This window comes from Euprymna scolopes, chromosome 18, assembly GCF_053919585.1.
Source record: "Euprymna scolopes isolate OS-2025 chromosome 18, ASM5391958v1, whole genome shotgun sequence".
NCBI lineage: Eukaryota > Metazoa > Mollusca > Cephalopoda > Sepiida > Sepiolidae > Euprymna > Euprymna scolopes.
In genome coordinates this window covers 128,018,224-128,042,438 of record NC_136499.1, presented here as the reverse complement: position 1 = coordinate 128,042,438, position 24,215 = coordinate 128,018,224, and the positions used below count along the sequence as shown (strand labels likewise).

At 35.4% G+C, this 24,215-nt stretch overlaps 87 non-coding genes and 3 pseudogenes across 87 annotated transcripts; all 90 read right to left on the bottom strand.

Annotated features, from left to right (window-relative positions):
* Positions 1-56: 56 nt before the first annotated feature.
* LOC145299129 (5S ribosomal RNA) lies at positions 57-175 on the bottom strand. The gene has a single exon (XR_013871396.1). It is a non-coding gene; the product is annotated as a 5S ribosomal RNA (ribosomal RNA).
* Positions 176-326: 151 nt separating this feature from the next.
* Positions 327-445, bottom strand: LOC145299128 (5S ribosomal RNA). Its single transcript, XR_013871395.1, has one exon. It is a non-coding gene; the product is annotated as a 5S ribosomal RNA (ribosomal RNA).
* Positions 446-599: 154 nt separating this feature from the next.
* On the bottom strand, positions 600-718 carry LOC145299619 (5S ribosomal RNA). The gene has a single exon (XR_013871870.1). It is a non-coding gene; the product is annotated as a 5S ribosomal RNA (ribosomal RNA).
* Positions 719-862: 144 nt separating this feature from the next.
* LOC145300451 (5S ribosomal RNA) lies at positions 863-980 on the bottom strand. Its single transcript, XR_013872672.1, has one exon. It is a non-coding gene; the product is annotated as a 5S ribosomal RNA (ribosomal RNA).
* Positions 981-1,133: 153 nt separating this feature from the next.
* Positions 1,134-1,252, bottom strand: LOC145300408 (5S ribosomal RNA). Its single transcript, XR_013872632.1, has one exon. It is a non-coding gene; the product is annotated as a 5S ribosomal RNA (ribosomal RNA).
* Positions 1,253-1,403: 151 nt separating this feature from the next.
* On the bottom strand, positions 1,404-1,522 carry LOC145299127 (5S ribosomal RNA). The gene has a single exon (XR_013871394.1). It is a non-coding gene; the product is annotated as a 5S ribosomal RNA (ribosomal RNA).
* Positions 1,523-1,673: 151 nt separating this feature from the next.
* Positions 1,674-1,792, bottom strand: LOC145299927 (5S ribosomal RNA). Its single transcript, XR_013872169.1, has one exon. It is a non-coding gene; the product is annotated as a 5S ribosomal RNA (ribosomal RNA).
* Positions 1,793-1,943: 151 nt separating this feature from the next.
* On the bottom strand, positions 1,944-2,062 carry LOC145299126 (5S ribosomal RNA). The gene has a single exon (XR_013871393.1). It is a non-coding gene; the product is annotated as a 5S ribosomal RNA (ribosomal RNA).
* Positions 2,063-2,213: 151 nt separating this feature from the next.
* Positions 2,214-2,332, bottom strand: LOC145299125 (5S ribosomal RNA). Its single transcript, XR_013871392.1, has one exon. It is a non-coding gene; the product is annotated as a 5S ribosomal RNA (ribosomal RNA).
* A 149-nt stretch (positions 2,333-2,481) lies between these two features.
* On the bottom strand, positions 2,482-2,600 carry LOC145299979 (5S ribosomal RNA). The gene has a single exon (XR_013872219.1). It is a non-coding gene; the product is annotated as a 5S ribosomal RNA (ribosomal RNA).
* A 149-nt stretch (positions 2,601-2,749) lies between these two features.
* Positions 2,750-2,868, bottom strand: LOC145301034 (5S ribosomal RNA). The gene has a single exon (XR_013873236.1). It is a non-coding gene; the product is annotated as a 5S ribosomal RNA (ribosomal RNA).
* Positions 2,869-3,019: 151 nt separating this feature from the next.
* Positions 3,020-3,138, bottom strand: LOC145299124 (5S ribosomal RNA). Its single transcript, XR_013871391.1, has one exon. It is a non-coding gene; the product is annotated as a 5S ribosomal RNA (ribosomal RNA).
* Positions 3,139-3,289: 151 nt separating this feature from the next.
* LOC145299123 (5S ribosomal RNA) lies at positions 3,290-3,408 on the bottom strand. The gene has a single exon (XR_013871390.1). It is a non-coding gene; the product is annotated as a 5S ribosomal RNA (ribosomal RNA).
* Positions 3,409-3,552: 144 nt separating this feature from the next.
* Positions 3,553-3,671, bottom strand: LOC145300756 (5S ribosomal RNA). The gene has a single exon (XR_013872967.1). It is a non-coding gene; the product is annotated as a 5S ribosomal RNA (ribosomal RNA).
* Positions 3,672-3,822: 151 nt separating this feature from the next.
* LOC145299121 (5S ribosomal RNA) lies at positions 3,823-3,941 on the bottom strand. Its single transcript, XR_013871389.1, has one exon. It is a non-coding gene; the product is annotated as a 5S ribosomal RNA (ribosomal RNA).
* A 149-nt stretch (positions 3,942-4,090) lies between these two features.
* On the bottom strand, positions 4,091-4,209 carry LOC145299119 (5S ribosomal RNA). Its single transcript, XR_013871386.1, has one exon. It is a non-coding gene; the product is annotated as a 5S ribosomal RNA (ribosomal RNA).
* Positions 4,210-4,358: 149 nt separating this feature from the next.
* LOC145299978 (5S ribosomal RNA) lies at positions 4,359-4,477 on the bottom strand. Its single transcript, XR_013872218.1, has one exon. It is a non-coding gene; the product is annotated as a 5S ribosomal RNA (ribosomal RNA).
* Positions 4,478-4,628: 151 nt separating this feature from the next.
* Positions 4,629-4,747, bottom strand: LOC145299118 (5S ribosomal RNA). The gene has a single exon (XR_013871385.1). It is a non-coding gene; the product is annotated as a 5S ribosomal RNA (ribosomal RNA).
* Positions 4,748-4,891: 144 nt separating this feature from the next.
* LOC145300188 (5S ribosomal RNA) lies at positions 4,892-5,010 on the bottom strand. The gene has a single exon (XR_013872422.1). It is a non-coding gene; the product is annotated as a 5S ribosomal RNA (ribosomal RNA).
* A 151-nt stretch (positions 5,011-5,161) lies between these two features.
* On the bottom strand, positions 5,162-5,280 carry LOC145299117 (5S ribosomal RNA). Its single transcript, XR_013871384.1, has one exon. It is a non-coding gene; the product is annotated as a 5S ribosomal RNA (ribosomal RNA).
* Positions 5,281-5,431: 151 nt separating this feature from the next.
* Positions 5,432-5,550, bottom strand: LOC145301171 (5S ribosomal RNA). Its single transcript, XR_013873372.1, has one exon. It is a non-coding gene; the product is annotated as a 5S ribosomal RNA (ribosomal RNA).
* A 153-nt stretch (positions 5,551-5,703) lies between these two features.
* On the bottom strand, positions 5,704-5,822 carry LOC145299116 (5S ribosomal RNA). The gene has a single exon (XR_013871383.1). It is a non-coding gene; the product is annotated as a 5S ribosomal RNA (ribosomal RNA).
* Positions 5,823-5,973: 151 nt separating this feature from the next.
* On the bottom strand, positions 5,974-6,092 carry LOC145299900 (5S ribosomal RNA). Its single transcript, XR_013872142.1, has one exon. It is a non-coding gene; the product is annotated as a 5S ribosomal RNA (ribosomal RNA).
* Positions 6,093-6,242: 150 nt separating this feature from the next.
* Positions 6,243-6,361, bottom strand: LOC145299977 (5S ribosomal RNA). Its single transcript, XR_013872217.1, has one exon. It is a non-coding gene; the product is annotated as a 5S ribosomal RNA (ribosomal RNA).
* A 152-nt stretch (positions 6,362-6,513) lies between these two features.
* LOC145299899 (5S ribosomal RNA) lies at positions 6,514-6,632 on the bottom strand. The gene has a single exon (XR_013872141.1). It is a non-coding gene; the product is annotated as a 5S ribosomal RNA (ribosomal RNA).
* A 151-nt stretch (positions 6,633-6,783) lies between these two features.
* Positions 6,784-6,902, bottom strand: LOC145299115 (5S ribosomal RNA). Its single transcript, XR_013871382.1, has one exon. It is a non-coding gene; the product is annotated as a 5S ribosomal RNA (ribosomal RNA).
* Positions 6,903-7,053: 151 nt separating this feature from the next.
* LOC145299114 (5S ribosomal RNA) lies at positions 7,054-7,172 on the bottom strand. Its single transcript, XR_013871381.1, has one exon. It is a non-coding gene; the product is annotated as a 5S ribosomal RNA (ribosomal RNA).
* Positions 7,173-7,323: 151 nt separating this feature from the next.
* Positions 7,324-7,442, bottom strand: LOC145299113 (5S ribosomal RNA). The gene has a single exon (XR_013871380.1). It is a non-coding gene; the product is annotated as a 5S ribosomal RNA (ribosomal RNA).
* Positions 7,443-7,593: 151 nt separating this feature from the next.
* LOC145299112 (5S ribosomal RNA) lies at positions 7,594-7,712 on the bottom strand. The gene has a single exon (XR_013871379.1). It is a non-coding gene; the product is annotated as a 5S ribosomal RNA (ribosomal RNA).
* Positions 7,713-7,863: 151 nt separating this feature from the next.
* LOC145299111 (5S ribosomal RNA) lies at positions 7,864-7,982 on the bottom strand. Its single transcript, XR_013871378.1, has one exon. It is a non-coding gene; the product is annotated as a 5S ribosomal RNA (ribosomal RNA).
* Positions 7,983-8,134: 152 nt separating this feature from the next.
* LOC145299110 (5S ribosomal RNA) lies at positions 8,135-8,253 on the bottom strand. Its single transcript, XR_013871377.1, has one exon. It is a non-coding gene; the product is annotated as a 5S ribosomal RNA (ribosomal RNA).
* Positions 8,254-8,404: 151 nt separating this feature from the next.
* Positions 8,405-8,523, bottom strand: LOC145299108 (5S ribosomal RNA). The gene has a single exon (XR_013871375.1). It is a non-coding gene; the product is annotated as a 5S ribosomal RNA (ribosomal RNA).
* Positions 8,524-8,674: 151 nt separating this feature from the next.
* On the bottom strand, positions 8,675-8,793 carry LOC145299893 (5S ribosomal RNA). The gene has a single exon (XR_013872135.1). It is a non-coding gene; the product is annotated as a 5S ribosomal RNA (ribosomal RNA).
* Positions 8,794-8,944: 151 nt separating this feature from the next.
* Positions 8,945-9,063, bottom strand: LOC145299107 (5S ribosomal RNA). Its single transcript, XR_013871374.1, has one exon. It is a non-coding gene; the product is annotated as a 5S ribosomal RNA (ribosomal RNA).
* A 151-nt stretch (positions 9,064-9,214) lies between these two features.
* On the bottom strand, positions 9,215-9,333 carry LOC145299106 (5S ribosomal RNA). The gene has a single exon (XR_013871373.1). It is a non-coding gene; the product is annotated as a 5S ribosomal RNA (ribosomal RNA).
* Positions 9,334-9,484: 151 nt separating this feature from the next.
* Positions 9,485-9,603, bottom strand: LOC145300741 (5S ribosomal RNA). Its single transcript, XR_013872952.1, has one exon. It is a non-coding gene; the product is annotated as a 5S ribosomal RNA (ribosomal RNA).
* Positions 9,604-9,755: 152 nt separating this feature from the next.
* LOC145299486 (5S ribosomal RNA) lies at positions 9,756-9,874 on the bottom strand. Its single transcript, XR_013871741.1, has one exon. It is a non-coding gene; the product is annotated as a 5S ribosomal RNA (ribosomal RNA).
* Positions 9,875-10,027: 153 nt separating this feature from the next.
* LOC145299105 (5S ribosomal RNA) lies at positions 10,028-10,146 on the bottom strand. The gene has a single exon (XR_013871372.1). It is a non-coding gene; the product is annotated as a 5S ribosomal RNA (ribosomal RNA).
* A 151-nt stretch (positions 10,147-10,297) lies between these two features.
* On the bottom strand, positions 10,298-10,416 carry LOC145299898 (5S ribosomal RNA). The gene has a single exon (XR_013872140.1). It is a non-coding gene; the product is annotated as a 5S ribosomal RNA (ribosomal RNA).
* Positions 10,417-10,565: 149 nt separating this feature from the next.
* Positions 10,566-10,684, bottom strand: LOC145299976 (5S ribosomal RNA). Its single transcript, XR_013872216.1, has one exon. It is a non-coding gene; the product is annotated as a 5S ribosomal RNA (ribosomal RNA).
* Positions 10,685-10,836: 152 nt separating this feature from the next.
* Positions 10,837-10,955, bottom strand: LOC145299897 (5S ribosomal RNA). Its single transcript, XR_013872139.1, has one exon. It is a non-coding gene; the product is annotated as a 5S ribosomal RNA (ribosomal RNA).
* Positions 10,956-11,106: 151 nt separating this feature from the next.
* On the bottom strand, positions 11,107-11,225 carry LOC145299104 (5S ribosomal RNA). Its single transcript, XR_013871371.1, has one exon. It is a non-coding gene; the product is annotated as a 5S ribosomal RNA (ribosomal RNA).
* A 151-nt stretch (positions 11,226-11,376) lies between these two features.
* On the bottom strand, positions 11,377-11,495 carry LOC145299103 (5S ribosomal RNA). The gene has a single exon (XR_013871370.1). It is a non-coding gene; the product is annotated as a 5S ribosomal RNA (ribosomal RNA).
* A 151-nt stretch (positions 11,496-11,646) lies between these two features.
* Positions 11,647-11,765, bottom strand: LOC145299102 (5S ribosomal RNA). Its single transcript, XR_013871369.1, has one exon. It is a non-coding gene; the product is annotated as a 5S ribosomal RNA (ribosomal RNA).
* Positions 11,766-11,916: 151 nt separating this feature from the next.
* Positions 11,917-12,035, bottom strand: LOC145299101 (5S ribosomal RNA). The gene has a single exon (XR_013871368.1). It is a non-coding gene; the product is annotated as a 5S ribosomal RNA (ribosomal RNA).
* Positions 12,036-12,186: 151 nt separating this feature from the next.
* On the bottom strand, positions 12,187-12,305 carry LOC145299100 (5S ribosomal RNA). Its single transcript, XR_013871367.1, has one exon. It is a non-coding gene; the product is annotated as a 5S ribosomal RNA (ribosomal RNA).
* Positions 12,306-12,456: 151 nt separating this feature from the next.
* LOC145299469 (5S ribosomal RNA) lies at positions 12,457-12,575 on the bottom strand. Its single transcript, XR_013871725.1, has one exon. It is a non-coding gene; the product is annotated as a 5S ribosomal RNA (ribosomal RNA).
* Positions 12,576-12,727: 152 nt separating this feature from the next.
* On the bottom strand, positions 12,728-12,846 carry LOC145300045 (5S ribosomal RNA). The gene has a single exon (XR_013872283.1). It is a non-coding gene; the product is annotated as a 5S ribosomal RNA (ribosomal RNA).
* A 153-nt stretch (positions 12,847-12,999) lies between these two features.
* LOC145299099 (5S ribosomal RNA) lies at positions 13,000-13,118 on the bottom strand. The gene has a single exon (XR_013871366.1). It is a non-coding gene; the product is annotated as a 5S ribosomal RNA (ribosomal RNA).
* Positions 13,119-13,269: 151 nt separating this feature from the next.
* Positions 13,270-13,388, bottom strand: LOC145299618 (5S ribosomal RNA). Its single transcript, XR_013871869.1, has one exon. It is a non-coding gene; the product is annotated as a 5S ribosomal RNA (ribosomal RNA).
* Positions 13,389-13,539: 151 nt separating this feature from the next.
* On the bottom strand, positions 13,540-13,658 carry LOC145300118 (5S ribosomal RNA). Its single transcript, XR_013872354.1, has one exon. It is a non-coding gene; the product is annotated as a 5S ribosomal RNA (ribosomal RNA).
* A 151-nt stretch (positions 13,659-13,809) lies between these two features.
* LOC145299576 (5S ribosomal RNA) lies at positions 13,810-13,928 on the bottom strand. Its single transcript, XR_013871828.1, has one exon. It is a non-coding gene; the product is annotated as a 5S ribosomal RNA (ribosomal RNA).
* Positions 13,929-14,077: 149 nt separating this feature from the next.
* On the bottom strand, positions 14,078-14,196 carry LOC145299097 (5S ribosomal RNA). The gene has a single exon (XR_013871364.1). It is a non-coding gene; the product is annotated as a 5S ribosomal RNA (ribosomal RNA).
* Positions 14,197-14,347: 151 nt separating this feature from the next.
* Positions 14,348-14,466, bottom strand: LOC145299096 (5S ribosomal RNA). The gene has a single exon (XR_013871363.1). It is a non-coding gene; the product is annotated as a 5S ribosomal RNA (ribosomal RNA).
* A 151-nt stretch (positions 14,467-14,617) lies between these two features.
* On the bottom strand, positions 14,618-14,736 carry LOC145301119 (5S ribosomal RNA). The gene has a single exon (XR_013873320.1). It is a non-coding gene; the product is annotated as a 5S ribosomal RNA (ribosomal RNA).
* Positions 14,737-14,885: 149 nt separating this feature from the next.
* On the bottom strand, positions 14,886-15,004 carry LOC145300590 (5S ribosomal RNA). The gene has a single exon (XR_013872804.1). It is a non-coding gene; the product is annotated as a 5S ribosomal RNA (ribosomal RNA).
* Positions 15,005-15,155: 151 nt separating this feature from the next.
* Positions 15,156-15,274, bottom strand: LOC145300186 (5S ribosomal RNA). The gene has a single exon (XR_013872421.1). It is a non-coding gene; the product is annotated as a 5S ribosomal RNA (ribosomal RNA).
* Positions 15,275-15,425: 151 nt separating this feature from the next.
* Positions 15,426-15,544, bottom strand: LOC145299830 (5S ribosomal RNA). Its single transcript, XR_013872074.1, has one exon. It is a non-coding gene; the product is annotated as a 5S ribosomal RNA (ribosomal RNA).
* Positions 15,545-15,693: 149 nt separating this feature from the next.
* On the bottom strand, positions 15,694-15,812 carry LOC145299095 (5S ribosomal RNA). The gene has a single exon (XR_013871362.1). It is a non-coding gene; the product is annotated as a 5S ribosomal RNA (ribosomal RNA).
* A 151-nt stretch (positions 15,813-15,963) lies between these two features.
* LOC145299524 (5S ribosomal RNA) lies at positions 15,964-16,082 on the bottom strand. The gene has a single exon (XR_013871778.1). It is a non-coding gene; the product is annotated as a 5S ribosomal RNA (ribosomal RNA).
* Positions 16,083-16,233: 151 nt separating this feature from the next.
* LOC145301367 (5S ribosomal RNA) lies at positions 16,234-16,352 on the bottom strand (annotated as a pseudogene).
* A 149-nt stretch (positions 16,353-16,501) lies between these two features.
* On the bottom strand, positions 16,502-16,620 carry LOC145299094 (5S ribosomal RNA). The gene has a single exon (XR_013871361.1). It is a non-coding gene; the product is annotated as a 5S ribosomal RNA (ribosomal RNA).
* A 150-nt stretch (positions 16,621-16,770) lies between these two features.
* On the bottom strand, positions 16,771-16,889 carry LOC145301222 (5S ribosomal RNA). Its single transcript, XR_013873423.1, has one exon. It is a non-coding gene; the product is annotated as a 5S ribosomal RNA (ribosomal RNA).
* A 149-nt stretch (positions 16,890-17,038) lies between these two features.
* On the bottom strand, positions 17,039-17,157 carry LOC145301383 (5S ribosomal RNA; annotated as a pseudogene).
* A 149-nt stretch (positions 17,158-17,306) lies between these two features.
* LOC145300951 (5S ribosomal RNA) lies at positions 17,307-17,425 on the bottom strand. Its single transcript, XR_013873157.1, has one exon. It is a non-coding gene; the product is annotated as a 5S ribosomal RNA (ribosomal RNA).
* Positions 17,426-17,572: 147 nt separating this feature from the next.
* LOC145299093 (5S ribosomal RNA) lies at positions 17,573-17,691 on the bottom strand. The gene has a single exon (XR_013871360.1). It is a non-coding gene; the product is annotated as a 5S ribosomal RNA (ribosomal RNA).
* A 151-nt stretch (positions 17,692-17,842) lies between these two features.
* On the bottom strand, positions 17,843-17,961 carry LOC145299092 (5S ribosomal RNA). The gene has a single exon (XR_013871359.1). It is a non-coding gene; the product is annotated as a 5S ribosomal RNA (ribosomal RNA).
* A 151-nt stretch (positions 17,962-18,112) lies between these two features.
* On the bottom strand, positions 18,113-18,231 carry LOC145301379 (5S ribosomal RNA; annotated as a pseudogene).
* Positions 18,232-18,380: 149 nt separating this feature from the next.
* LOC145300257 (5S ribosomal RNA) lies at positions 18,381-18,499 on the bottom strand. Its single transcript, XR_013872488.1, has one exon. It is a non-coding gene; the product is annotated as a 5S ribosomal RNA (ribosomal RNA).
* A 151-nt stretch (positions 18,500-18,650) lies between these two features.
* LOC145299091 (5S ribosomal RNA) lies at positions 18,651-18,769 on the bottom strand. Its single transcript, XR_013871358.1, has one exon. It is a non-coding gene; the product is annotated as a 5S ribosomal RNA (ribosomal RNA).
* Positions 18,770-18,920: 151 nt separating this feature from the next.
* Positions 18,921-19,039, bottom strand: LOC145299090 (5S ribosomal RNA). Its single transcript, XR_013871357.1, has one exon. It is a non-coding gene; the product is annotated as a 5S ribosomal RNA (ribosomal RNA).
* Positions 19,040-19,190: 151 nt separating this feature from the next.
* On the bottom strand, positions 19,191-19,309 carry LOC145299089 (5S ribosomal RNA). The gene has a single exon (XR_013871356.1). It is a non-coding gene; the product is annotated as a 5S ribosomal RNA (ribosomal RNA).
* Positions 19,310-19,458: 149 nt separating this feature from the next.
* LOC145299088 (5S ribosomal RNA) lies at positions 19,459-19,577 on the bottom strand. Its single transcript, XR_013871355.1, has one exon. It is a non-coding gene; the product is annotated as a 5S ribosomal RNA (ribosomal RNA).
* A 151-nt stretch (positions 19,578-19,728) lies between these two features.
* LOC145299086 (5S ribosomal RNA) lies at positions 19,729-19,847 on the bottom strand. Its single transcript, XR_013871353.1, has one exon. It is a non-coding gene; the product is annotated as a 5S ribosomal RNA (ribosomal RNA).
* Positions 19,848-19,998: 151 nt separating this feature from the next.
* On the bottom strand, positions 19,999-20,117 carry LOC145300799 (5S ribosomal RNA). The gene has a single exon (XR_013873010.1). It is a non-coding gene; the product is annotated as a 5S ribosomal RNA (ribosomal RNA).
* Positions 20,118-20,266: 149 nt separating this feature from the next.
* On the bottom strand, positions 20,267-20,385 carry LOC145299085 (5S ribosomal RNA). The gene has a single exon (XR_013871352.1). It is a non-coding gene; the product is annotated as a 5S ribosomal RNA (ribosomal RNA).
* A 150-nt stretch (positions 20,386-20,535) lies between these two features.
* On the bottom strand, positions 20,536-20,654 carry LOC145300894 (5S ribosomal RNA). The gene has a single exon (XR_013873102.1). It is a non-coding gene; the product is annotated as a 5S ribosomal RNA (ribosomal RNA).
* A 149-nt stretch (positions 20,655-20,803) lies between these two features.
* Positions 20,804-20,922, bottom strand: LOC145300076 (5S ribosomal RNA). The gene has a single exon (XR_013872312.1). It is a non-coding gene; the product is annotated as a 5S ribosomal RNA (ribosomal RNA).
* A 151-nt stretch (positions 20,923-21,073) lies between these two features.
* LOC145300303 (5S ribosomal RNA) lies at positions 21,074-21,192 on the bottom strand. Its single transcript, XR_013872532.1, has one exon. It is a non-coding gene; the product is annotated as a 5S ribosomal RNA (ribosomal RNA).
* A 151-nt stretch (positions 21,193-21,343) lies between these two features.
* Positions 21,344-21,462, bottom strand: LOC145299084 (5S ribosomal RNA). Its single transcript, XR_013871351.1, has one exon. It is a non-coding gene; the product is annotated as a 5S ribosomal RNA (ribosomal RNA).
* A 151-nt stretch (positions 21,463-21,613) lies between these two features.
* On the bottom strand, positions 21,614-21,732 carry LOC145299617 (5S ribosomal RNA). The gene has a single exon (XR_013871868.1). It is a non-coding gene; the product is annotated as a 5S ribosomal RNA (ribosomal RNA).
* A 151-nt stretch (positions 21,733-21,883) lies between these two features.
* Positions 21,884-22,002, bottom strand: LOC145299615 (5S ribosomal RNA). The gene has a single exon (XR_013871866.1). It is a non-coding gene; the product is annotated as a 5S ribosomal RNA (ribosomal RNA).
* A 151-nt stretch (positions 22,003-22,153) lies between these two features.
* LOC145299414 (5S ribosomal RNA) lies at positions 22,154-22,272 on the bottom strand. Its single transcript, XR_013871671.1, has one exon. It is a non-coding gene; the product is annotated as a 5S ribosomal RNA (ribosomal RNA).
* Positions 22,273-22,423: 151 nt separating this feature from the next.
* Positions 22,424-22,542, bottom strand: LOC145299083 (5S ribosomal RNA). The gene has a single exon (XR_013871350.1). It is a non-coding gene; the product is annotated as a 5S ribosomal RNA (ribosomal RNA).
* Positions 22,543-22,691: 149 nt separating this feature from the next.
* On the bottom strand, positions 22,692-22,810 carry LOC145300893 (5S ribosomal RNA). The gene has a single exon (XR_013873101.1). It is a non-coding gene; the product is annotated as a 5S ribosomal RNA (ribosomal RNA).
* A 149-nt stretch (positions 22,811-22,959) lies between these two features.
* LOC145300075 (5S ribosomal RNA) lies at positions 22,960-23,078 on the bottom strand. The gene has a single exon (XR_013872311.1). It is a non-coding gene; the product is annotated as a 5S ribosomal RNA (ribosomal RNA).
* A 151-nt stretch (positions 23,079-23,229) lies between these two features.
* Positions 23,230-23,348, bottom strand: LOC145298581 (5S ribosomal RNA). Its single transcript, XR_013870859.1, has one exon. It is a non-coding gene; the product is annotated as a 5S ribosomal RNA (ribosomal RNA).
* A 151-nt stretch (positions 23,349-23,499) lies between these two features.
* LOC145299534 (5S ribosomal RNA) lies at positions 23,500-23,618 on the bottom strand. The gene has a single exon (XR_013871787.1). It is a non-coding gene; the product is annotated as a 5S ribosomal RNA (ribosomal RNA).
* Positions 23,619-23,769: 151 nt separating this feature from the next.
* Positions 23,770-23,888, bottom strand: LOC145301254 (5S ribosomal RNA). The gene has a single exon (XR_013873454.1). It is a non-coding gene; the product is annotated as a 5S ribosomal RNA (ribosomal RNA).
* A 151-nt stretch (positions 23,889-24,039) lies between these two features.
* Positions 24,040-24,158, bottom strand: LOC145299614 (5S ribosomal RNA). The gene has a single exon (XR_013871865.1). It is a non-coding gene; the product is annotated as a 5S ribosomal RNA (ribosomal RNA).
* Positions 24,159-24,215: the final 57 nt, after the last annotated feature.

Here is a 24,215-nt window from a genome sequence, read left to right as displayed (position 1 = left end):
ATTTTACATTAAAATCGAACGCATTTTTATGAGTTTTTCCAAAAATTCAGGGGAAATGCTTACAGCACCTGGTATTCCCAAGCGGTCACCCATCTAAGTACTGACCAGGCTCTACGTTGCTTAACTTCGGGGATCGGACGAGAACCGGTGTTTTCAACGTGATATGGCCGTAAGCGAAGACGTGCCATAATTTTAACTATTACAATTTCAATATTTATTTACCAAATCTGATAATGTAATGATATTTTGTTTTTTGTTTTTTTATCTATTATTTTACATTAAAATCGAACGCATTTTTATGAGTTTTTCCAAAAATTCAGGGGAAATGCTTACAGCACCTGGTATTCCCAAGCGGTCACCCATCTAAGTACTGACCAGGCTCTACGTTGCTTAACTTCGGGGATCGGACGAGAACCGGTGTTTTCAACGTGATATGGCCGTAAGCGAAGACGTGCCATAATTTTAACTATTACAATTACAATATTTATTTACCAAATCTGATAATGTAATGATATTTTGTTTTTTGTTTTTTTTTTATCTAATATTTTACATTAAAATCGAACGCATTTTTATGAGTTTTTCCAAAAATTCAGGGGAAATGCTTACAGCACCTGGTATTCCCAAGCGGTCACCCATCTAAGTACTGACCAGGCTCTACGTTGCTTAACTTCGGGGATCGGACGAGAACCGGTGTTTTCAACGTGATATTGCCGTAAGCGAAGACGTGCCATAATTTTAACTATTACAATTTCAATATTTATTTACCAAATCTGATAATGTAATGATATTTTGTTTTTTTATCTAATATTTTACATTAAAATCGAACGCATTTTTATGAGTTTTTCCAAAAATTCAGGGAAAATGCTTACAGCACCTGGTATTCCCAAGCGGTCACCCATCTAAGTACTGACCAGGCTCTACGTTGCTTAACTTCGGGATCGGACGAGAACCGGTGTTTTCAACGTGATATGGCCGTAAGCGAAGACGTGCCATAATTTTAACTATTACAATTTCAGTATTTATTTACCAAATCTGATAATGTAATGATATTTTGTTTTTTGTTTTTTTTTACCTAATATTTTACATTAAAATCGAACGCATTTTTATGAGTTTTTCCAAAAATTCAGGGGAAATGCTTACAGCACCTGGTATTCCCAAGCGGTCACCCATCTAAGTACTGACCAGGCTCTACGTTGCATAACTTCGGGGATCGGACGAGAACCGGTGTTTTCAACGTGATATGGCCGTAAGCGAAGACGTGCCATAATTTTAACTATTACAATTTCAATATTTATTTACCAAATCTGATAATGTAATGATATTTTGTTTTTTGTTTTTTTATCTAATATTTTACATTAAAATCGAACGCATTTTTATGAGTTTTTCCAAAAATTCAGGGGAAATGCTTACAGCACCTGGTATTCCCAAGCGGTCACCCATCTAAGTACTGACCAGGCTCTACGTTGCTTAACTTCGGGGATCGGACGAGAACCGGTGTTTTCAACGTGATATGGCCGTAAGCGAAGACGTGCCATAATTTTAACTATTACAATTTCAATATTTATTTACCAAATCTGATAATGTAATGATATTTTGTTTTTTGTTTTTTTATCTAATATTTTACATTAAAATCGAACGCATTTTTATGAGTTTTTCCAAAAATTCAGGGATAATGTTTACAGCACCTGGTATTCCCAAGCGGTCACCCATCTAAGTACTGACCAGGCTCTACGTTGCTTAACTTCGGGGATCGGACGAGAACCGGTGTTTTCAACGTGATATGGCCGTAAGCGAAGACGTGCCATAATTTTAACTATTACAATTTCAATATTTATTTACCAAATCTGATAATGTAATGATATTTTGTTTTTTGTTTTTTTATCTAATATTTTACATTAAAATCGAACGCATTTTTATGAGTTTTTCCAAAAATTCAGGGGAAATGCTTACAGCACCTGGTATTCCCAAGCGGTCACCCATCTAAGTACTGACCAGGCTCTACGTTGCTTAACTTCGGGGATCGGACGAGAACCGGTGTTTTCAACGTGATATGGCCGTAAGCGAAGACGTGCCATAATTTTAACTATTACAATTTCAATATTTATTTACCAAATCTGATAATGTAATGATATTTTGTTTTTTGTTTTTTTATCTAATATTTTACATTAAAATCGAACGCATTTTTATGAGTTTTTCCAAAAATCCAGGGGAAATGCTTACAGCACCTGGTATTCCCAAGCGGTCACCCATCTAAGTACTGACCAGGCTCTACGTTGCTTAACTTCGGGGATCGGACGAGAACCGGTGTTTTCAACGTGATATGGCCGTAAGCGAAGACGTGCCATAATTTTAACTATTACAATTTCAATATTTATTTACCAAATCTGATCATTTAATGATAATTTATTTGTTTTTTTTACCTAATATTTTACATTAAAATCGGACGCATTTTTATGAGTTTTTCCAAAAATTCAGGGGAAATGCTTACAGCACCTGGTATTCCCAAGCGGTCACCCATCTAAGTACTGACCAGACTCTACGTTGCTTAACTTCGGGGATCGGACGAGAACCGGTGTTTTCAACGTGATATGGCCGTAAGCGAAGACGTGCCATAATTTTAACTATTACAATTTCAATATTTATTTACCAAATCTGATAATGTAATGATAATTTATTTGTTTTTTTTACCTAATATTTTACATTAAAATCGGACGCATTTTTATGAGTTTTTCCAAAAATTCAGGGGAAATGCTTACAGCACCTGGTATTCCCAAGCGGTCACCCATCTAAGTACTGACCAGACTCTACGTTGCTTAACTTCGGGGATCGGACGAGAACCGGTGTTTTCAACGTTATATGGCCGTAAGCGAAGACGTGCCATAATTTTAACTATTACAATTTCAATATTTATTTACCAAATCTGATAATGTAATGATATTTTGTTTTTTGTTTTTTTATCTAATATTTTACATTAAAATCGAACGCATTTTTATGAGTTTTTCCAAAAATTCAGGGGAAATGCTTACAGCACCTGGTATTCCCAAGCGGTCACCCATCTAAGTACTGACCAGGCTCTACGTTGCTTAACTTCGGGGATCGGACGAGAACCGGTGTTTTCAACGTGATATGGCCGTAAGCGAAGACGTGCCATAATTTTAACTATTACAATTTCAATATTTATTTACCAAATCTGATAATGTAATGATATTTTGTTTTTTGTTTTTTTATCTAATATTTTACATTAAAATCGAACGCATTTTTATGAGTTTTTCCAAAAATTCAGGGGAAATGCTTACAGCACCTGGTATTCCCAAGCGGTCACCCATCTAAGTACTGACCAGGCTCTACGTTGCTTAACTTCGGGGATCGGACGAGAACCGGTGTTTTCAACGTGATATGGCCGTAAGCGAAGACGTGCCCTAATTTTAACTATTACAATTTCAATATTTATTTACCAAATCTGATAATGTAATGATATTTTGTTTTTTTATCTAATATTTTACATTAAAATCGAACGCATTTTTATGAGTTTTTCCAAAAATTCAGGGGAAATGCTTACAGCACCTGGTATTCCCAAGCGGTCACCCATATAAGTACTGACCAGGCTCTACGTTGCTTAACTTCGGGGATCGGACAAGAACCGGTGTTTTCAACGTGATATGGCCGTAAGCGAAGACGTGCCATAATTTTAACTATTACAATTTCAATATTTATTTACCAAATCTGATAATGTAATGATATTTTGTTTTTTGTTTTTTTATCTAATATTTTACATTAAAATCGAACGCATTTTTATGAGTTTTTCCAAAAATTCAGGGGAAATGCTTACAGCACCTGGTATTCCCAAGCGGTCACCCATCTAAGTACTGACCAGGCTCTACGTTGCTTAACTTCGGGGATCGGACGAGAACCGGTGTTTTCAACGTGATATGGCCGTAAGCGAAGACGTGCCATAATTTTAACTATTACAATTTCAATATTTATTTACCAAATCTGATAATTTAATGATAATTTATTTGTTTTTTTAATCTAATATTTTACATTAAAATCGGACGCATTTTTATGAGTTTTTCCAAAAATTCAGGGGAAATGCTTACAGCACCTGGTATTCCCAAGCGGTCACCCATCTAAGTACTGACCAGGCTCTACGTTGCTTAACTTCGGGGATCGGACGAGAACCGGTGTTTTCAACGTGATATGGCCGTAAGCGAAGACGTACCATAATTTTAACTATTACAATTTCAATATTTATTTACCAAATCTGATAATGTAATGATAATTTATTTGTTTTTTTTACCTAATATTTTACATTAAAATCGGACGCATTTTTATGAGTTTTTCCAAAAATTCAGGGGAAATGCTTACAGCACCTGGTATTCCCAAGCGGTCACCCATCTAAGTACTGACCAGACTCTACGTTGCTTAACTTCGGGGATCGGACGAGAACCGGTGTTTTCAACGTGATATGGCCGTAAGCGAAGACGTGCCATAATTTTAACTATTACAATTTCAATATTTATTTACCAAATCTGATAATGTAATGATATTTTGTTTTTTGTTTTTTTATCTAATATTTTACATTAAAATCGAACGCATTTTTATGAGTTTTTCCAAAAATTCAGGGGAAATGCTTACAGCACCTGGTATTCCCAAGCGGTCACCCATCTAAGTACTGACCAGGCTCTACGTTGCTTAACTTCGGGGATCGGACGAGAACCGGTGTTTTCAACGTGATATGGCCGTAAGCGAAGACGTGCCATAATTTTAACTATTACAATTTCAATATTTATTTACCAAATCTGATAATGTAATGATATTTTGTTTTTTTATCTAATATTTTACATTAAAATCGAACGCATTTTTATGAGTTTTTCCAAAAATTCAGGGGAAATGCTTACAGCACCTGGTATTCCCAAGCGGTCACCCATCTAAGTACTGACCAGGCTCTACGTTGCTTAACTTCGGGGATCGGACAAGAACCGGTGTTTTCAACGTGATATGGCCGTAAGCGAAGACGTGCCATAATTTTAACTATTACAATTTCAATATTTATTTACCAAATCTGATAATGTAATGATATTTTGTTTTTTGTTTTTTTATCTAATATTTTACATTAAAATCGAACGCATTTTTAAGAGTTTTTCCAAAAATTCAGGGGAAATGCTTACAGCACCTGGTATTCCCAAGCGGTCACCCATCTAAGTACTGACCAGGCTCTACGTTGCTTAACTTCGGGGATCGGACGAGAACCGGTGTTTTCAACGTGATATGGCCGTAAGCGAAGACGTGCCATAATTTTAACTATTACAATTTCAATATTTATTTACCAAATCTGATAATGTAATGATATTTTGTTTTTTGTTTTTTTATCTAATATTTTACATTAAAATCGAACGCATTTTTATGAGTTTTTCCAAAAATTCAGGGGAAATGCTTACAGCACCTGGTATTCCCAAGCGGTCACCCATATAAGTACTGACCAGGCTCTACGTTGCTTAATTTCGGGGATCGGACGAGAACCGGGTTTTTCAACGTGATATGGCCGTAAGCGAAGACGTGCCATAATTTTAACTATTACAATTTCAATATTTATTTACCAAATCTGATAATGTAATGATATTTTGTTTTTTGTTTTTTTTTACCTAATATTTTACATTAAAATCGAAAGCATTTTTATGAGTTTTTCCAAAAATTCAGGGGAAATGCTTACAGCACCTGGTATTCCCAAGCGGTCACCCATCTAAGTACTGACCAGGCTCTACGTTGCTTAACTTCGGGGATCGGACGAGAACCGGTGTTTTCAACGTGATATGGCCGTAAGCGAAGACGTGTCATAATTTTAACTATTACAATTTCAATATTTATTTACCAAATCTGATAATGTAATGATATTTTGTTTTTTGTTTTTTTATCTAATATTTTACATTAAAATCGAACGCATTTTTAAGAGTTTTTCCAAAAATTCAGGGGAAATGCTTACAGCACCTGGTATTCCCAAGCGGTCACCCATCTAAGTACTGACCAGGCTCTACGTTGCTTAACTTCGGGGATCGGACGAGTACCGGTGTTTTCAACGTGATATGGCCGTAAGCGAAGATGTGCAATAATTTTAACTATTACAATTTCAATATTTATTTACCAAATCTGATAATTTAATGATACTTTATTTGTTTTTTTTTACCTAATATTTTACATTAAAATCGAACGCATTTTTATGAGTTTTTCCAAAAATTCAGGGGAAATGCTTACAGCACCTGGTATTCCCAAGCGGTCACCCATCTAAGTACTGACCAGACTCTACGTTGCTTAACTTCGGGGATCGGACGAGAACCGGTGTTTTCAACGTGATATGGCCGTAAGCGAAGACGCGCCATAATTTTAACTATTACAATTTCAATATTTATTTACCAAATCTGATAATGTAATGATATTTTGTTTTTTGTTTTTTGTATCTAAAATTATACATTAAAATCGAACGCATTTTTATGAGTTTTTCCAAAAATTCAGGGGAAATGCTTACAGCACCTGGTATTCCCAAGCGGTCACCCATCTAAGTACTGACCAGGCTCTACGTTGCTTAACTTCGGGGATCGGACGAGTACCGGTGTTTTCAACGTGATATGGCCGTAAGCGAAGACGTGCCATAATTTTAACTATTACAATTTCAATATTTATTTACCAAATCTGATACTGTAATGATATTTTGTTTTTTGTTTTTTTATCTAATATTTTACATTAAAATCGAACGCATTTTTATGAGTTTTTCCAAAAATTCAGGGGAAATGCTTACAGCACCTGGTATTCCCAAGCGGTCACCCATCTAAGTACTGACCAGGCTCTACGTTGCTTAACTTCGGGGATCGGACGAGAACCGGTGTTTTCAACGTGATATGGCCGTAAGCGAAGACGTGCCATAATTTTAACTATTACAATTTCAATATTTATTTACCAAATCTGATAATGTAATGATATTTTGTTTTTTGTTTTTTTATCTAATATTTTACATTAAAATCGAACGCATTTTTATGAGTTTTTCCAAAAATTCAGGGGAAATGCTTACAGCACCTGGTATTCCCAAGCGGTCACCCATCTAAGTACTGACCAGGCTCTACGTTGCTTAACTTCGGGGATCGGACGAGAACCGGTGTTTTCAACGTGATATGGCCGTAAGCGAAGACGTGCCATAATTTTAACTATTACAATTTCAATATTTATTTACCAAATCTGATAATGTAATGATATTTTGTTTTTTGTTTTTTTATCTAATATTTTACATTAAAATCGAACGCATTTTTATGAGTTTTTCCAAAAATTCAGGGGAAATGCTTACAGCACCTGGTATTCCCAAGCGGTCACCCATCTAAGTACTGACCAGGCTCTACGTTGCTTAACTTCGGGGATCGGACGAGAACCGGTGTTTTCAACGTGATATGGCCGTAAGCGAAGACGTGCCATAATTTTAACTATTACAATTTCAATATTTATTTACCAAATCTGATAATGTAATGATATTTTGTTTTTTGTTTTTTTATCTAATATTTTACATTAAAATCGAACGCATTTTTATGAGTTTTTCCAAAAATCCAGGGGAAATGCTTACAGCACCTGGTATTCCCAAGCGGTCACCCATCTAAGTACTGACCAGGCTCTACGTTGCTTAACTTCGGGGATCGGACGAGAACCGGTGTTTTCAACGTGATATGGCCGTAAGCGAAGACGTGCCATAATTTTAACTATTACAATTTCAATATTTATTTACCAAATCTGATAATGTAATGATATTTTGTTTTTTGTTTTTTTATCTAATATTTTACATTAAAATCGAACGCATTTTTATGAGTTTTTCCAAAAATTAAGGGGAAATGCTTACAGCACCTGGTATTCCCAAGCGGTCACCCATCTAAGTACTGACCAGGCTCTACGTTGCTTAACTTCGGGGATCGGACGAGAACCGGTGTTTTCAACGTGATATGGCCGTAAGCGAAGACGTGCCATAATTTTAACTATTACAATTTCAATATTTATTTACCAAATCTGATAATGTAATGATATTTTGTTTTTTGTTTTTTTTACCTAATATTTTACATTAAAATCGAACGTATTTTTATGAGTTTTTCCAAAAATTCAGGGGAAATGCTTACAGCACCTGGTATTCCCAAGCGGTCACCCATCTAAGTACTGACCAGGCTCTACGTTGCTTAACTTCGGGGATCGGACGAGAACCGGTGTTTTCAACGTGATATGGCCGTAAGCGAAGACGTGCCATAATTTTAACTATTACAATTTCAATATTTATTTACCAAATCTGATAATGTAATGATATTTTGTTTTTTGTTTTTTTATCTAATATTTTACATTAAAATCGAACGCATTTTTATGAGTTTTTCCAAAAATCCAGGGGAAATGCTTACAGCACCTGGTATTCCCAAGCGGTCACCCATCTAAGTACTGACCAGGCTCTACGTTGCTTAACTTCGGGGATCGGACGAGAACCGGTGTTTTCAACGTGATATGGCCGTAAGCGAAGACGTGCCATAATTTTAACTATTACAATTTCAATATTTATTTACCAAATCTGATAATGTAATGATATTTTGTTTTTTGTTTTTTTATCTAATATTTTACATTAAAATCGAACGCATTTTTATGAGTTTTTCCAAAAATTCAGGCGAAATGCTTACAGCACCTGGTATTCCCAAGCGGTCACCCATCTAAGTACTGACCAGGCTCTACGTTGCTTAACTTCGGGGATCGGACGAGAACCGGTGTTTTCAACGTGATATGGCCGTAATCGAAGACGTGCCATAATTTTAACTATTACAATTTCAATATTTATTTACCAAATCTGATAATGTAATGATATTTTGTTTTTTGTTTTTTTATCTAATATTTTACATTAAAATCGAACGCATTTTTATGAGTTTTTCCAAAAATTCAGGGGAAATGCTTACAGCACCTGGTATTCCCAAGCGGTCACCCATCTAAGTACTGACCAGGCTCTACGTTGCTTAACTTCGGGGATCGGACGAGAACCGGTGTTTTCAACGTGATATGGCCGTAAGCGAAGACGTGCCATAATTTTAACTATTACAATTTCAATATTTATTTACCAAATCTGATAATGTAATGATATTTTGTTTTTTGTTTTTTTATCTAATATTTTACATTAAAATCGAACGCATTTTTATGAGTTTTTCCAAAAATTCAGGGGAAATGCTTACAGCACCTGGTATTCCCAAGCGGTCACCCATCTAAGTACTGACCAGGCTCTACGTTGCTTAACTTCGGGGATCGGACGAGAACCGGTGTTTTCAACGTGATATGGCCGTAAGCGAAGACGTGCCATAATTTTAACTATTACAATTTCAATATTTATTTACCAAATCTGATAATGTAATGATATTTTGTTTTTACTTTTTTTATCTAATATTTTACATTAAAATCGAACGCATTTTTATGAGTTTTTCCAAAAATTAAGGGGAAATGCTTACAGCACCTGGTATTCCCAAGCTGTCACCCATCTAAGTACTGACCAGGCTCTACGTTGCTTAACTTCGGGGATCGGACGAGAACCGGTGTTTTCAACGTGATATGGCCGTAAGCGAAGACGTGCCATAATTTTAACTATTACAATTTCAATATTTATTTACCAAATCTGATAATGTAATGATATTTTGTTTTTTGTTTTTTTTACCTAATATTTTACATTAAAATCGAACGTATTTTTATGAGTTTTTCCAAAAATTCAGGGGAAATGCTTACAGCACCTGGTATTCCCAAGCGGTCACCCATCTAAGTACTGACCAGGCTCTACGTTGCTTAACTTCGGGGATCGGACGAGAACCGGTGTTTTCAACGTGATATGGCCGTAAACGAAGACGTGCCATAATTTTAACTATTACAATTTCAATATTTATTTACCAAATCTGATAATGTAATGATATTTTGTTTTTGTTTTTTTTTTACCTAATATTTTACATTAAAATCGAAAGCATTTTTATGAGTTTTTCCAAAAATTCAGGGGAAATGCTTACAGCACCTGGTATTCCCAAGCGGTCACCCATCTAAGTACTGACCAGGCTCTACGTTGCTTAACTTCGGGGATCGGACGAGAACCGGTGTTTTCAACGTGATATGGCCGTAAGCGAAGACGTGCCATAATTTTAACTATTACAATTTCAATATTTATTTACCAAATCTGATAATGTAATGATATTTTGTTTTTTGTTTTTTTATCTAATATTCTACATTAAAATCGAACGCATTTTTAAGAGTTTTTCCAAAAATTCAGGGGAAATGCTTACAGCACCTGGTATTCCCAAGCGGTCACCCATCTAAGTACTGACCAGGCTCTACGTTGCTTAACTTCGGGGATCGGACGAGTACCGGTGTTTTCAACGTGATATGGCCGTAAGCGAAGAAGTGCAATAATTTTAACTATTACAATTTCAATATTTATTTACCAAATCTGATAATTTAATGATACTTTATTTGTTTTTTTTACCTAATATTTTACATTAAAATCGAACGCATTTTTATGAGTTTTTCCAAAAATTCAGGGGAAATGCTTACAGCACCTGGTATTCCCAAGCGGTCACCCATCTAAGTACTGACCAGACTCTACGTTGCTTAACTTCGGGGATCGGACGAGAACCGGTGTTTTCAACGTGATATGGCCGTAAGCGAAGACGCGCCATAATTTTAACTATTACAATTTCAATATTTATTTACCAAATCTGATAATGTAATGATATTTTGTTTTTTGTTTTTTGTATCTAAAATTATACATTAAAATCGAACGCATTTTTATGAGTTTTTCCAAAAATTCAGGGGAAATGCTTACAGCACCTGGTATTCCCAAGCGGTCACCCATCTAAGTACTGACCAGGCTCTACGTTGCTTAACTTCGGGGATCGGACGAGTACCGGTGTTTTCAACGTGATATGGCCGTAAGCGAAGACGTGCCATAATTTTAACTATTACAATTTCAATATTTATTTACCAAATCTGATACTGTAATGATATTTTGTTTTTTGTTTTTTTATCTAATATTTTACATTAAAATCGAACGCATTTTTATGAGTTTTTCCAAAAATTCAGGGGAAATGCTTACAGCACCTGGTATTCCCAAGCGGTCACCCATCTAAGTACTGACCAGGCTCTACGTTGCTTAACTTCGGGGATCGGACGAGAACCGGTGTTTTCAACGTGATATGGCCGTAAGCGAAGACGTGCCATAATTTTAACTATTACAATTTCAATATTTATTTACCAAATCTGATAATGTAATGATATTTTGTTTTTTGTTTTTTTATCTAATATTTTACATTAAAATCGAACGCATTTTTATGAGTTTTTCCAAAAATTCAGGGGAAATGCTTACAGCACCTGGTATTCCCAAGCGGTCACCCATCTAAGTACTGACCAGGCTCTACGTTGCTTAACTTCGGGGATCGGACGAGAACCGGTGTTTTCAACGTGATATGGCCGTAAGCGAAGACGTGCCATAATTTTAACTATTACAATTTCAATATTTATTTACCAAATCTGATAATGTAATGATATTTTGTTTTTTGTTTTTTTATCTAATATTTTACATTAAAATCGAACGCATTTTTATGAGTGTTTCCAAAAAGTAAGGGGAAATGCTTACAGCACCTGGTATTCCCAAGCGGTCACCCATCTAAGTACTGACCAGGCTCTACGTTGCTTAACTTCGGGGATCGGACGAGAACCGGTGTTTTCAACGTGATATGGCCGTAAGCGAAGACGTGCCATAATTTTAACTATTACAATTTCAATATTTATTTACCAAATCTGATAATGTAATGATATTTTGTTTTTTGTTTTTTTATCTAATATTTTACATTAAAATCGAACGCATTTTTATGAGTTTTTCCAAAAATCCAGGGGAAATGCTTACAGCACCTGGTATTCCCAAGCGGTCACCCATCTAAGTACTGACCAGGCTCTACGTTGCTTAACTTCGGGGATCGGACGAGAACCGGTGTTTTCAACGTGATATGGCCGTAAGCGAAGACGTGCCATAATTTTAACTATTACAATTTCAATATTTATTTACCAAATCTGATAATGTAATGATATTTTGTTTTTTGTTTTTTTATCTAATATTTTACATTAAAATCGAACGCATTTTTATGAGTTTTTCCAAAAATTCAGGCGAAATGCTTACAGCACCTGGTATTCCCAAGCGGTCACCCATCTAAGTACTGACCAGGCTCTACGTTGCTTAACTTCGGGGATCGGACGAGAACCGGTGTTTTCAACGTGATATGGCCGTAAGCGAAGACGTGCCATAATTTTAACTATTACAATTTCAATATTTATTTACCAAATCTGATAATGTAATGATATTTTGTTTTTTGTTTTTTTATCTAATATTTTACATTAAAATCGAACGCATTTTTATGAGTTTTTCCAAAAATTCAGGGGAAATGCTTACAGCACCTGGTATTCCCAAGCGGTCACCCATCTAAGTACTGACCAGGCTCTACGTTGCTTAACTTCGGGGGTCGGACGAGAACCGGTGTTTTCAACGTGATATGGCCGTAAGCGAAGACGTGCCATAATTTTAACTATTACAATTTCAATATTTATTTACCAAATCTGATAATGTAATGATATTTTGTTTTTTGTTTTTTTTACCTAATATTTTACATTAAAATCGAACGTATTTTTATGAGTTTTTCCAAAAATTCAGGGGAAATGCTTACAGCACCTGGTATTCCCAAGCGGTCACCCATCTAAGTACTGACCAGGCTCTACGTTGCTTAACATCGGGGATCGGACGAGAACCGGTGTTTTCAACGTGATATGGCCGTAAGCGAAGACGTGCCATAATTTTAACTATTACAATTTCAATATTTATTTACCAAATCTGATAATGTAATGATATTTTGTTTTTTGTTTTTTTTTACCTAATATTTTACATTAAAATCGAAAGCATTTTTATGAGTTTTTCCAAAAATTCAGGGGAAATGCTTACAGCACCTGGTATTCCCAAGCGGTCACCCATCTAAGTACTGACCAGGCTCTACGTTGCTTAACTTCGGGGATCGGACGAGAACCGGTGTTTTCAACGTGATATGGCCGTAAGCGAAGACGTGCCATAATTTTAACTATTACAATTTCAATATTTATTTACCAAATCTGATAATGTAATGATATTTTGTTTTTACTTTTTTTATCTAATATTTTACATTAAAATCGAACGCATTTTTATGAGTTTTTCCAAAAATTCAGGGGAAATGCTTACAGCACCTGGTATTCCCAAGCGGTCACCCATCTAAGTACTGACCAGGCTCTACGTTGCTTAACTTCGGGGATCGGACGAGAACCGGTGTTTTCAACGTGATATTGCCGTAAGCGAAGACGTGCCATAATTTTAACTATTAAAATTTCAATATTTATTTACCAAATCTGATAATGTAATGATATTTTGTTTTTTGTTTTTTTATCTAATATTTTACATTAAAATCGAACGCATTTTTATGAGTTTTTCCAAAAATTCAGGGGAAATGCTTACAGCACCTGGTATTCCCAAGCGGTCACCCATCTAAGTACTGACCAGGCTCTACGTTGCTTAACTTCGGGGATCGGACAAGAACCGGTGCTTTCAACGTGATATGGCCGTAAGCGAAGACGTGCCATAATTTTAACTATTACAATTTCAATATTTATTTACCAAATCTGATAATGTAATGATATTTTGTTTTTTGTTTTTTTATCTAATATTTTACATTAAAATCGAACGCATTTTTAAGAGTTTTTCCAAAAATTCAGGGGAAATGCTTACAGCACCTGGTATTCCCAAGCGGTCACCCATCTAAGTACTGACCAGGCTCTACGTTGCTTAACTTCGGGGATCGTACGAGAACCGGTGTTTTCAACGTGATATGGCCGTAAGCGAAGAAGTGCGATAATTTTAACTATTACAATTTCAATATTTATTTACCAAATCTGATAATTTAATGATACTTTATTTGTTTTTCTTACCTAATATTTTACATTAAAATCGAACGCATTTTTATGAGTTTTTCCAAAAATTCAGGGGAAATGCTTACAGCACCTGGTATTCCCAAGCGGTCACCCATCTAAGTACTGACCAGGCTCTACGTTGCTTAACTTCGGGGATCGGACGAGAACCGGTGTTTTCAACGTGATATGGCCGTAAGCGAAGACGTGCCATAATTTTAACTATTACAATTTCAATATTTATTTACCAAATCTGATAATGTAATGATATTTTGTTTTTTGTTTTTTTATCTAATATTTTACATTAAAATCGAACGCATTTTTATGAGTTTTTCCAAAAATTCAGGGGAAATGCTTACAGCACCTGGTATTCCCAAGCGGTCACCCATCTAAGTACTGACCAGGCTCTACGTTGCTTAACTTCGGGGATCGGACGAGAACCGGTGTTTTCAACGTGATATGGCCGTAAGCGAAGACGTGCCATAATTTTAACTATTACAATTTCAATATTTATTTACCAAATCTGATAATGTAATGATATTTTGTTTTTTGTTTTTTTATCTAATATTTTACATTAAAATCGAACGCATTTTTATGAGTTTTTCCAAAAATTCAGGGGAAATGCTTACAGCACCTGGTATTCCAAAGCGGTCACCCATCTAAGTACTGACCAGGCTCTACGTTGCTTAACTTCGGGGATCGGACGAGAACAAGTGTTTTCAACGTGATATGGCCGTAAGCGAAGAAGTGCGATAATTTTAACTATTACAATTTCAATATTTATTTACCAAATCTGATAATTTAATGATACTTTATTTGTTTTTTTTACCTAATATTTTACATTAAAATCGAACGTATTTTTATGAGTTTTTCCAAAAATTCAGGGGAAATGCTTACAGCACCTGGTATTCCCAAGCGGTCACCCATCTAAGTACTGACCAGACTCTACGTTGCTTTACTTCGGGGATCGGACGAGAACCGGTGTTTTCAACGTGATATGGCCGTAAGCGAAGACGTGCCATAATTTTAACTATTACAATTTCAATATTTATTTACCAAATCTGATAATGTAATGATATTTTGTTTTTTGTTTTTTTATCTAATATTTTACATTAAAATCGAACGCATTTTTATGAGTTTTTCCAAAAATTCAGGGGAAATGCTTACAGCACCTGGTATTCCCAAGCGGTCACCCATCTAAGTACTGACCAGGCTCTACGTTGCTTAACTTCGGGGATCGGACAAGAACCGGTGTTTTCAACGTGATATGGCCGTAAGCGAAGACGTGCCATAATTTTAACTATTACAATTTCAATATTTATTTACCAAATCTGATAATGTAATGATATTTTGTTTTTTGTTTTTTTATCTAATATTTTACATTAAAATCGAACGCATTTTTAAGAGTTTTTCCAAAAATTCAGGGGAAATGCTTACAGCACCTGGTATTCCCAAGCGGTCACCCATCTAAGTACTGACCAGGCTCTACGTTACTTAACTTCGGGGATCGGACGAGAACCGGTGTTTTCAACGTGATATGGCCGTAAGCGAAGAAGTGCGATAATTTTAACTATTACAATTTCAATATTTATTTACCAAATCTGATAATTTAATGATACTTTATTTGTTTTTTTTACCTAATATTTTACATTAAAATCGAACGCATTTTTATGAGTTTTTCCAAAAATTCAGGGGAAATGCTTACAGCACCTGGTATTCCCAAGCGGTCACCCATCTAAGTACTGACCAGGCTCTACGTTGCTTAACTTCGGGGATCGGACGAGAACCGGTGTTTTCAACGTGATATGGCCGTAAGCGAAGACGTGCCATAATTTTAACTATTACAATTTCAATATTTATTTACCAAATCTGATAATGTAATGATATTTTGTTTTTTGTTTTTTTATCTAATATTTTACATTAAAATCGAACGCATTTTTATGAGTTTTTCCAAAAATTCAGGGGAAATGCTTACAGCACCTGATATTCCCAAGCGGTCACCCATCTAAGTACTGACCAGGCTCTACGTTGCTTAACTTCGGGGATCGGACGAGAACCGGTGTTTTCAACGTGATATGGCCGTAAGCGAAGACGTGCCATAATTTTAACTATTACAATTTCAATATTTATTTACCAAATCTGATAATGTAATGATATTTTGTTTTTTGTTTTTTTATCTAATATTTTACATTAAAATCGAACGCATTTTTATGAGTTTTTCCAAAAATTCAGGGGAAATGCTTACAGCACCTGGTATTCCAAAGCGGTCACCCATCTAAGTACTGACCAGGCTCTACGTTGCTTAAGTTCGGGGATCGGACGAGAACAAGTGTTTTCAACGTGATATGGCCGTAAGCGAAGAAGTGCGATAATTTTAACTATTACAATTTCAATATTTATTTACCAAATCTGATAATTTAATGATACTTTATTTGTTTTTTTTACCTAATATTTTACATTAAAATCGAACGTATTTTTATGAGTTTTTCCAAAAATTCAGGGGAAATGCTTACAGCACCTGGTATTCCCAAGCGGTCACCCATCTAAGTACTGACCAGGCTCTACGTTGCTTAACTTCGGGGATCGGACGAGAACCGGTGTTTTCAACGTGATATGGCCGTAAGCGAAGACGTGCCATAATTTTAACTATTACAATTTCAATATTTATTTACCAAATCTGATAATGTAATGATATTTTGTTTTTTGTTTTTTATCTAATATTTTACATTAAAATCGAACGCATTTTTATGAGTTTTTCCAAAAATTCAGGGGAAATGCTTACAGCACCTGGTATTCCCAAGCGGTCACCCATCTAAGTACTGACCAGGCTCTACGTTGTTTAATATCGGGGATCGGACGAGAACCGGTGTTTTCAACGTGATATTGCCGTAAGCGAAGAAGTGCGATAAGTTTAACTATTACAATTTCAATATTTATATACCAAATCTACTAATTTAATGATACTTTATTTGTTTTTTTTACCTTATATTTTACATTAAAATCGAACGCATTTTTATGAGTTTTTCCAAAAATTCAGGGGAAATTCTTACAGCACCTGGTATTCCCAAGCGGTCACCCATCTAAGTACTGACCAGGCTCTACGTTGCTTAACTTCGGGGATACGACGAGTACCGGTGTTTTCAACGTGATATGGCCGTAAGCGAAGAAGTGCCATAATTTTAACTATTACAATTTCAATATTTATTTACCAAATCTGATAATTTAATGATACTTTATTTGTTTTTTTTACCTAATATTTTACATTAAAATCGAACGCATTTTTATTAGTTTTTCCAAAAATTCAGGGGAAATGCTTACAGCACCTGGTATTCCCAAGCGGTAACCCATCTAAGTACTGACCAGGCTCTACGTTGCTTAACTTCGGGGACCCAACGAGAACCGGTGTTTTCAACGTGATATGGCCGTAAGCGAAGAAGTGCGATAATTTTAACTATTACAATTTCAATATTTATTTACCAAATCTGATAATTTAATGATACTTTATTTGTTTTTTACCTTATATTTTACATTAAAATCGAACGCATTTTTATGAGTTTTTCCAAAAATTCAGGGGAAATGCTTACAGCACCTGGTATTCCCAAGCGGTCACCCATCTAAGTACTGACCAGGCTCTACGTTGCTTAACTTCGGGGATCGGACGAGAACCGGTGTTTTCAACGTGATATGGCCGTAAGCGAAGACGTGCCATAATTTTAACTATTACAATTTCAATATTTATTTACCAAATCTGATAATGTAATGATATTTTGTTTTTTGTATTTTTATCTAATATTTTACATTAAAATCGAACGCATTTTTATGAGTTTTTCCAAAAATTCAGGGGAAATGCTTACAGCACCTGGTATTCCCAAGCGGTCACCCATCTAAGTACTGACCAGGCTCTACGTTGCTTAACTTCGGGGATCGGACGAGAACCGGTGTTTTCAACGTGATATGGCCGTAAGCGAAGACGTGCCATAATTTTAACTATTACAATTTCAATATTTATTTACCAAATCTTATAATGTAATGATATTTTGTTTTTTGTTTTTTTATCTAATATTTTACATTAAAATCGAACGCATTTTTATGAGTTTTTCCAAAAATTCAGGGGAAATGCTTACAGCACCTGGTATTCCCAAGCGGTCACCCATCTAAGTATTGACCAGGCTCTAGGTTGCTTAACTTCGGGGATCGGACGAGAACAAGTGTTTTCAACGTGATATGGCCGTAAGCGAAGAAGTGCGATAATTTTAACTATTACAATTTCAATATTTATTTACCAAGTCTGATAATTTAATGATACTTTATTTTTTTTTTTTACCTAATATTTTACATTAAAATCGAACGCATTTTTATGAGTTTTTCCAAAAATTCAGGGGAAATGCTTACAGCACCTGGTATTCCCAAGCGGTCACCCATCTAAGTACTGACCAGGCTCTACGTTGCTTAACTTCGGGGATCGGACGAGAACCGGTGTTTTCAACGTGATATGCCCGTAAGCGAAGACGTGCCATAATTTTAACTATTACAATTTCAATATTTATTTACCAAATCTGATAATGTAATGATATTTTGTTTTTTGTTTTTTTATCTAATATTTTACATTAAAATCGAACGCATTTTTATGAGTTTTTCCAAAAATTCAGGGGAAATGCTTACAGCACCTGGTATTCCCAAGCGGTCACCCATCTAAGTACTGACCAGGCTCTACGTTGCTTAACTTCGGGGATCGGACGAGAACCGGTGTTTTCAACGTGATATGGCCGTAAGCGAAGACGTGCCATAATTTTAACTATTACAATTTCAAAATTTATTTACCAAATCTTATAATGTAATGATATTTTGTTTTTTGTTTTTTTATCTAATATTTTACATTAAAATCGAACGCATTTTTACGAGTTTTTCCAAAAATTCAGGGGAAATGCTTACAGCACCTGGTATTCCCAAGCGGTCACCCATCTAAGTACTGACCAGGCTCTACGTTGCTTAACTTCGGGGATCGGACGAGAACCGGTGTTTTCAACGTGATATGGCCGTAAGCGAAGACGTGCCATAATTTTAACTATTACAATTTCAATATTTATTTACCAAATCTGATAATGTAATGATATTTTGTTTTTTGTTTTTTTATCTAATATTTTACATTAAAATCGAACGCATTTTTATGAGTTTTTCCAAAAATTCAGGGGAAATGCTTACAGCACCTGGTATTCCCAAGCGGTCACCCATCTAAGTACTGACCAGGCTCTACGTTGCTTAACTTCGGGGATCGGACGAGAACCGGTGTTTTCAACGTGATATGGCCGTAAGCGAAGACGTGCGATAATTTTAACTATTACAATTTCAATATTTATTTACCAAATCTGATAATTTAATGATACTTTATTTGTTTTTTTTATCTAATATTTTACATTAAAATCGAACGCATTTTTATGAGTTTTTCCAAAAATTCAGGGGAAATGCTTACAGCACCTGGTATTCCCAAGCGGTCACCCATCTAAGTACTGACCAGGCTCTACGTTGCTTAACTTCGGGGATCGGACGAGAACCGGTGTTTTCAACGTGATATGGCCGTAAGCGAAGACGTGCCATAATTTTAACTATTACAATTTCAATATTTATTTACCAAATCTGATAATGTAATGATATTTTGTTTTTTGTTTTTTTATCTAATATTTTACATTAAAATCGAACGCATTTTTATGAGTTTTTCCAAAAATTCAGGGGAAATGCTTACAGCACCTGGTATTCCCAAGCGGTCACCCATCTAAGTACTGACCAGGCTCTACGTTGCTTAACTTCGGGGATCGGACGAGAACCGGTGTTTTCAACGTGATATGGCCGTAAGCGAAGACGTGGCATAATTTTAACTATTACAATTTCAATATTTATTTACCAAATCTGATAATGTAATGATATTTTGTTTTTTGTTTTTTTATCTAATATTTTACATTAAAATCGAACGCATTTTTAAGAGTTTTTCCAAAAATTCAGGGGAAATGCTTACAGCACCTGGTATTCCCAAGCGGTCACCCATCTAAGTACTGACCAGGCTCTACGTTGCTTAACTTCGGGGATCGGACGAGAACAAGTGTTTTCAACGTGATATGGCCGTAAGCGAAGACGTGCCATAATTTTAACTATTACAATTTCAATATTTATTTACCAAATCTGATACTTTAATGATACTTTATTTGTTTTTTTTACCTAATATTTTACATTAAAATCGAACGCATTTTTATGAGTTTTTCCAAAAATTCAGGGGAAATGCTTACAGCACCTGGTATTCCCAAGCGGTCACCCATCTAAGTACTGACCAGGCTCTACGTTGCTTAACTTCGGGGATCGGACGAGAACCGGTGTTTTCAACGTGATATGGCCGTAAGCGAAGACGTGCCATAATTTTAACTATTACAATTTCAATATTTATTTACCAAATCTGATAATGTAATGATATTTTGTTTTTTGTTTTTTATCTAATATTTTACATTAAAATCGAACGCATTTTTATGAGTTTTTCCAAAAATTCAGGGGAAATGCTTACAGCACCTGGTATTCCCAAGCGGTCACCCATCTAAGTACTGACCAGGCTCTACGTTGCTTAATATCGGGGATCGGACGAGAACCGGTGTTTTCAACGTGATATGGCCGTAAGCGAAGAAGTGCGATAAGTTTAACTATTACAATTTCAATATTTATTTACCAAATCTGCTAATTTAATGATACTTTATTTGTTTTTTTTACCTAATATTTTACATTAAAATCGAACGCATTTTTAAGAGTTTTTCCAAAAATTCAGGGGAAATGCTTACAGCACCTGGTATTCCCAAGCGGTCACCCATCTAAGTACTGACCAGGCTCTACGTTGCTTAACTTCGGGAATCGGACGAGAACCGGTGTTTTCAACGTGATATGGCCGTAAGCGAAGACGTGCCATAATTTTAACTATTACAATTTCAATATTTATTTACCAAATCTGATAATGTAATGATATTTTGTTTTTTGTTTTTTTATCTAATATTTTACATTAAAATCGAACGCATTTTTATGAGTTTTTCCAAAAATTCAGGGGAAATGCTTACAGCACCTGGTATTCCCAAGCGGTCACCCATCTAAGTACTGACCAGGCTCTAGGTTGCTTAACTTCGGGGATCGGACGAGAACCGGTGTTTTCAACGTGATATGGCCGTAAGCGAAGACGTGCCATAATTTTAACTATTACAATTTCAATATTTATTTACCAAATCTGATAATGTAATGATATTTTGTTTTTTGTTTTTTTATCTAATATTTTACATTAAAATCGAACGCATTTTTATGAGTTTTTCCAAAAATTCAGGGGAAATGCTTACAGCACCTGGTATTCCCAAGCGGTCACCCATCTAAGTACTGACCAGGCTCTACGTTGCTTAACTTCGGGGATCGGACGAGAACCGGTGTTTTCAACGTGATATGGCCGTAAGCGAAGACGTGCCATAATTTTAACTATTACAATTTCAAAATTTATTTACCAAATCTTATAATGTAATGATATTTTGTTTTTTGTTTTTTTATCTAATATTTTACATTAAAATCGAACGCATTTTTATGAGTTTTTCCAAAAATTCAGGGGAAATGCTTACAGCACCTGGTATTCCCAAGCGGTCACCCATCTAAGTACTGACCAGGCTCTACGTTGCTTAACTTCGGGGATCGGACGAGAACCGGTGTTTTCAACGTGATATTGCCGTAAGCGAAGACGTGCCATAATTTTAACTATTACAATTTCAATATTTATTTACCAAATCTGATAATGTAATGATATTTTGTTTTTTGTTTTTTTATCTAATATTTTACATTAAAATCAAACGCATTTTTATGAGTTTTTCCAAAAATTCAGGGGAAATGCTTACAGCACCTGGTATTCCCAAGCGGTCACCCATCTAAGTACTGACCAGGCTCTACGTTGCTTAACTTCGGGGATCGGACGAGAACCGGTGTTTTCAACGTGATATTGCCGTAAGCGAAGACGTGCCATAATTTTAACTATTACAATTTCAATATTTATTTACCAAATCTGATAATGTAATGATATTTTGTTTTTTGTTTTTTTATCTAATATTTTACATTAAAATCGAACGCATTTTTAAGAGTTTTTCCAAAAATTCAGGGGAAATGCTTACAGCACCTGGTATTCCCAAGCGGTCACCCATCTAAGTACTGACCAGGCTCTACGTTGCTTAACTTCGGGGATCAGACGAGAACCGGTGTTTTCAACGTGATATGGCCGTAAGCGAAGACGTGCCATAATTTTAACTATTACAATTTCAATATTTATTTACCAAATCTGATAATGTAATGATATTTTGTTTTTTGTTTTTTTATCTAATATTTTACATTAAAATCGAACGCATTTTTATGAGTTTTTCCAAAAATTCAGGGGAAATGCTTACAGCACCTGGTATTCCCAAGCGGTCACCCATCTAAGTACTGACCAGGCTCTACGTTGCTTAACTTCGGGGATCGGACGAGAACCGGTGTTTTCAACGTGATATGGCCGTAAGCGAAGACGTGCCATAATTTTAACTATTACAATTTCAATATTTATTTACCAAATCTGATAATGTAATGATATTTTGTTTTTTGTTTTTTATCTAATATTTTACATTAAAATCGAACGCATTTTATGAGTTTTTCCAAAAATTCAGGGGAAATGCTTACAGCACCTGGTATTCCCAAGCGGTCACCCATCTAAGTACTGACCAGGCTCTACGTTGCTTAATATCGGGGATCGGACGAGAACCGGTGTTTTCAACGTGATATGGCCGTAAGCGAAGAAGTGCGATAAGTTTAACTATTACAATTTCAATATTTATTTACCAAATCTGCTAATTTAATGATACTTTATTTGTTTTTTTTACCTAATATTTTACATTAAAATCGAACGCATTTTTAAGAGTTTTTCCAAAAATTCAGGGGAAATGCTTACAGCACCTGGTATTCCCAAGCGGTCACCCATCTAAGTACTGACCAGGCTCTACGTTGCTTAACTTCGGGAATCGGACGAGAACCGGTGTTTTCAACGTGATATGGCCGTAAGCGAAGACGTGCCATAATTTTAACTATTACAATTTCAATATTTATTTACCAAATCTGATAATGTAATGATATTTTGTTTTTTGTTTTTTTATCTAATATTTTACATTAAAATCGAACGCATTTTTATGAGTTTTTCCAAAAATTCAGGGGAAATGCTTACGGCACCTGGTATTCCCAAGCGGTCACCCATCTAAGTACTGACCAGGCTCTACGTTGCTTAACTTCGGGGATCGGACGAGAACCGGTGTTTTCAACGTGATATGGCCGTAAGCGAAGACGTGCCATAATTTTAACTATTACAATTTCAATATTTATTTACCAAATCTGATAATGTAATGATATTTTGTTTTTTGTTTTTTTATCTAATATTTTACATTAAAATCGAACGCATTTTTATGAGTTTTTCCAAAAATTCAGGGGAAATGCTTACAGCACCTGGTATTCCCAAGCGGTCACCCATTTAAGTACTGACCAGGCTCTACGTTGCTTAACTTCGGGGATCGGACGAGAACCGGTGTTTTCAACGTGATATGGCCGTAAGCGAAGACGTGCCATAATTTTAACTATTACAATTTCAAAATTTATTTACCAAATCTTATAATGTAATGATATTTTGTTTTTTGTTTTTTTATCTAATATTTTACATTAAAATCGAACGCATTTTTATGAGTTTTTCCAAAAATTCAGGGGAAATGCTTACAGCACCTGGTATTCCCAAGCGGTCACCCATCTAAGTACTGACCAGGCTCTACGTTGCTTAACTTCGGGGATCGGACGAGAACCGGTGTTTTCAACGTGATATTGGCTTAAGCGAAGACGTGGCATAATTTTAACTATTACAATTTCAATATTTATTTACCAAATCTGATAATGTAATGATATTTTGTTTTTTGTTTTTTTATCTAATATTTTACATTAAAATCAAACGCATTTTTATGAGTTTTTCCAAAAATTCAGGGGAAATGCTTACAGCACCTGGTATTCCCAAGCGGTCACCCATCTAAGTACTGACCAGGCTCTACGTTGCTTAACTTCGGGGATCGGACGAGAACCGGTGTTTTCAACGTGATATTGCCGTAAGCGAAGACGTGCCATAATTTTAACTATTACAATTTCAATATTTATTTACCAAATCTGAT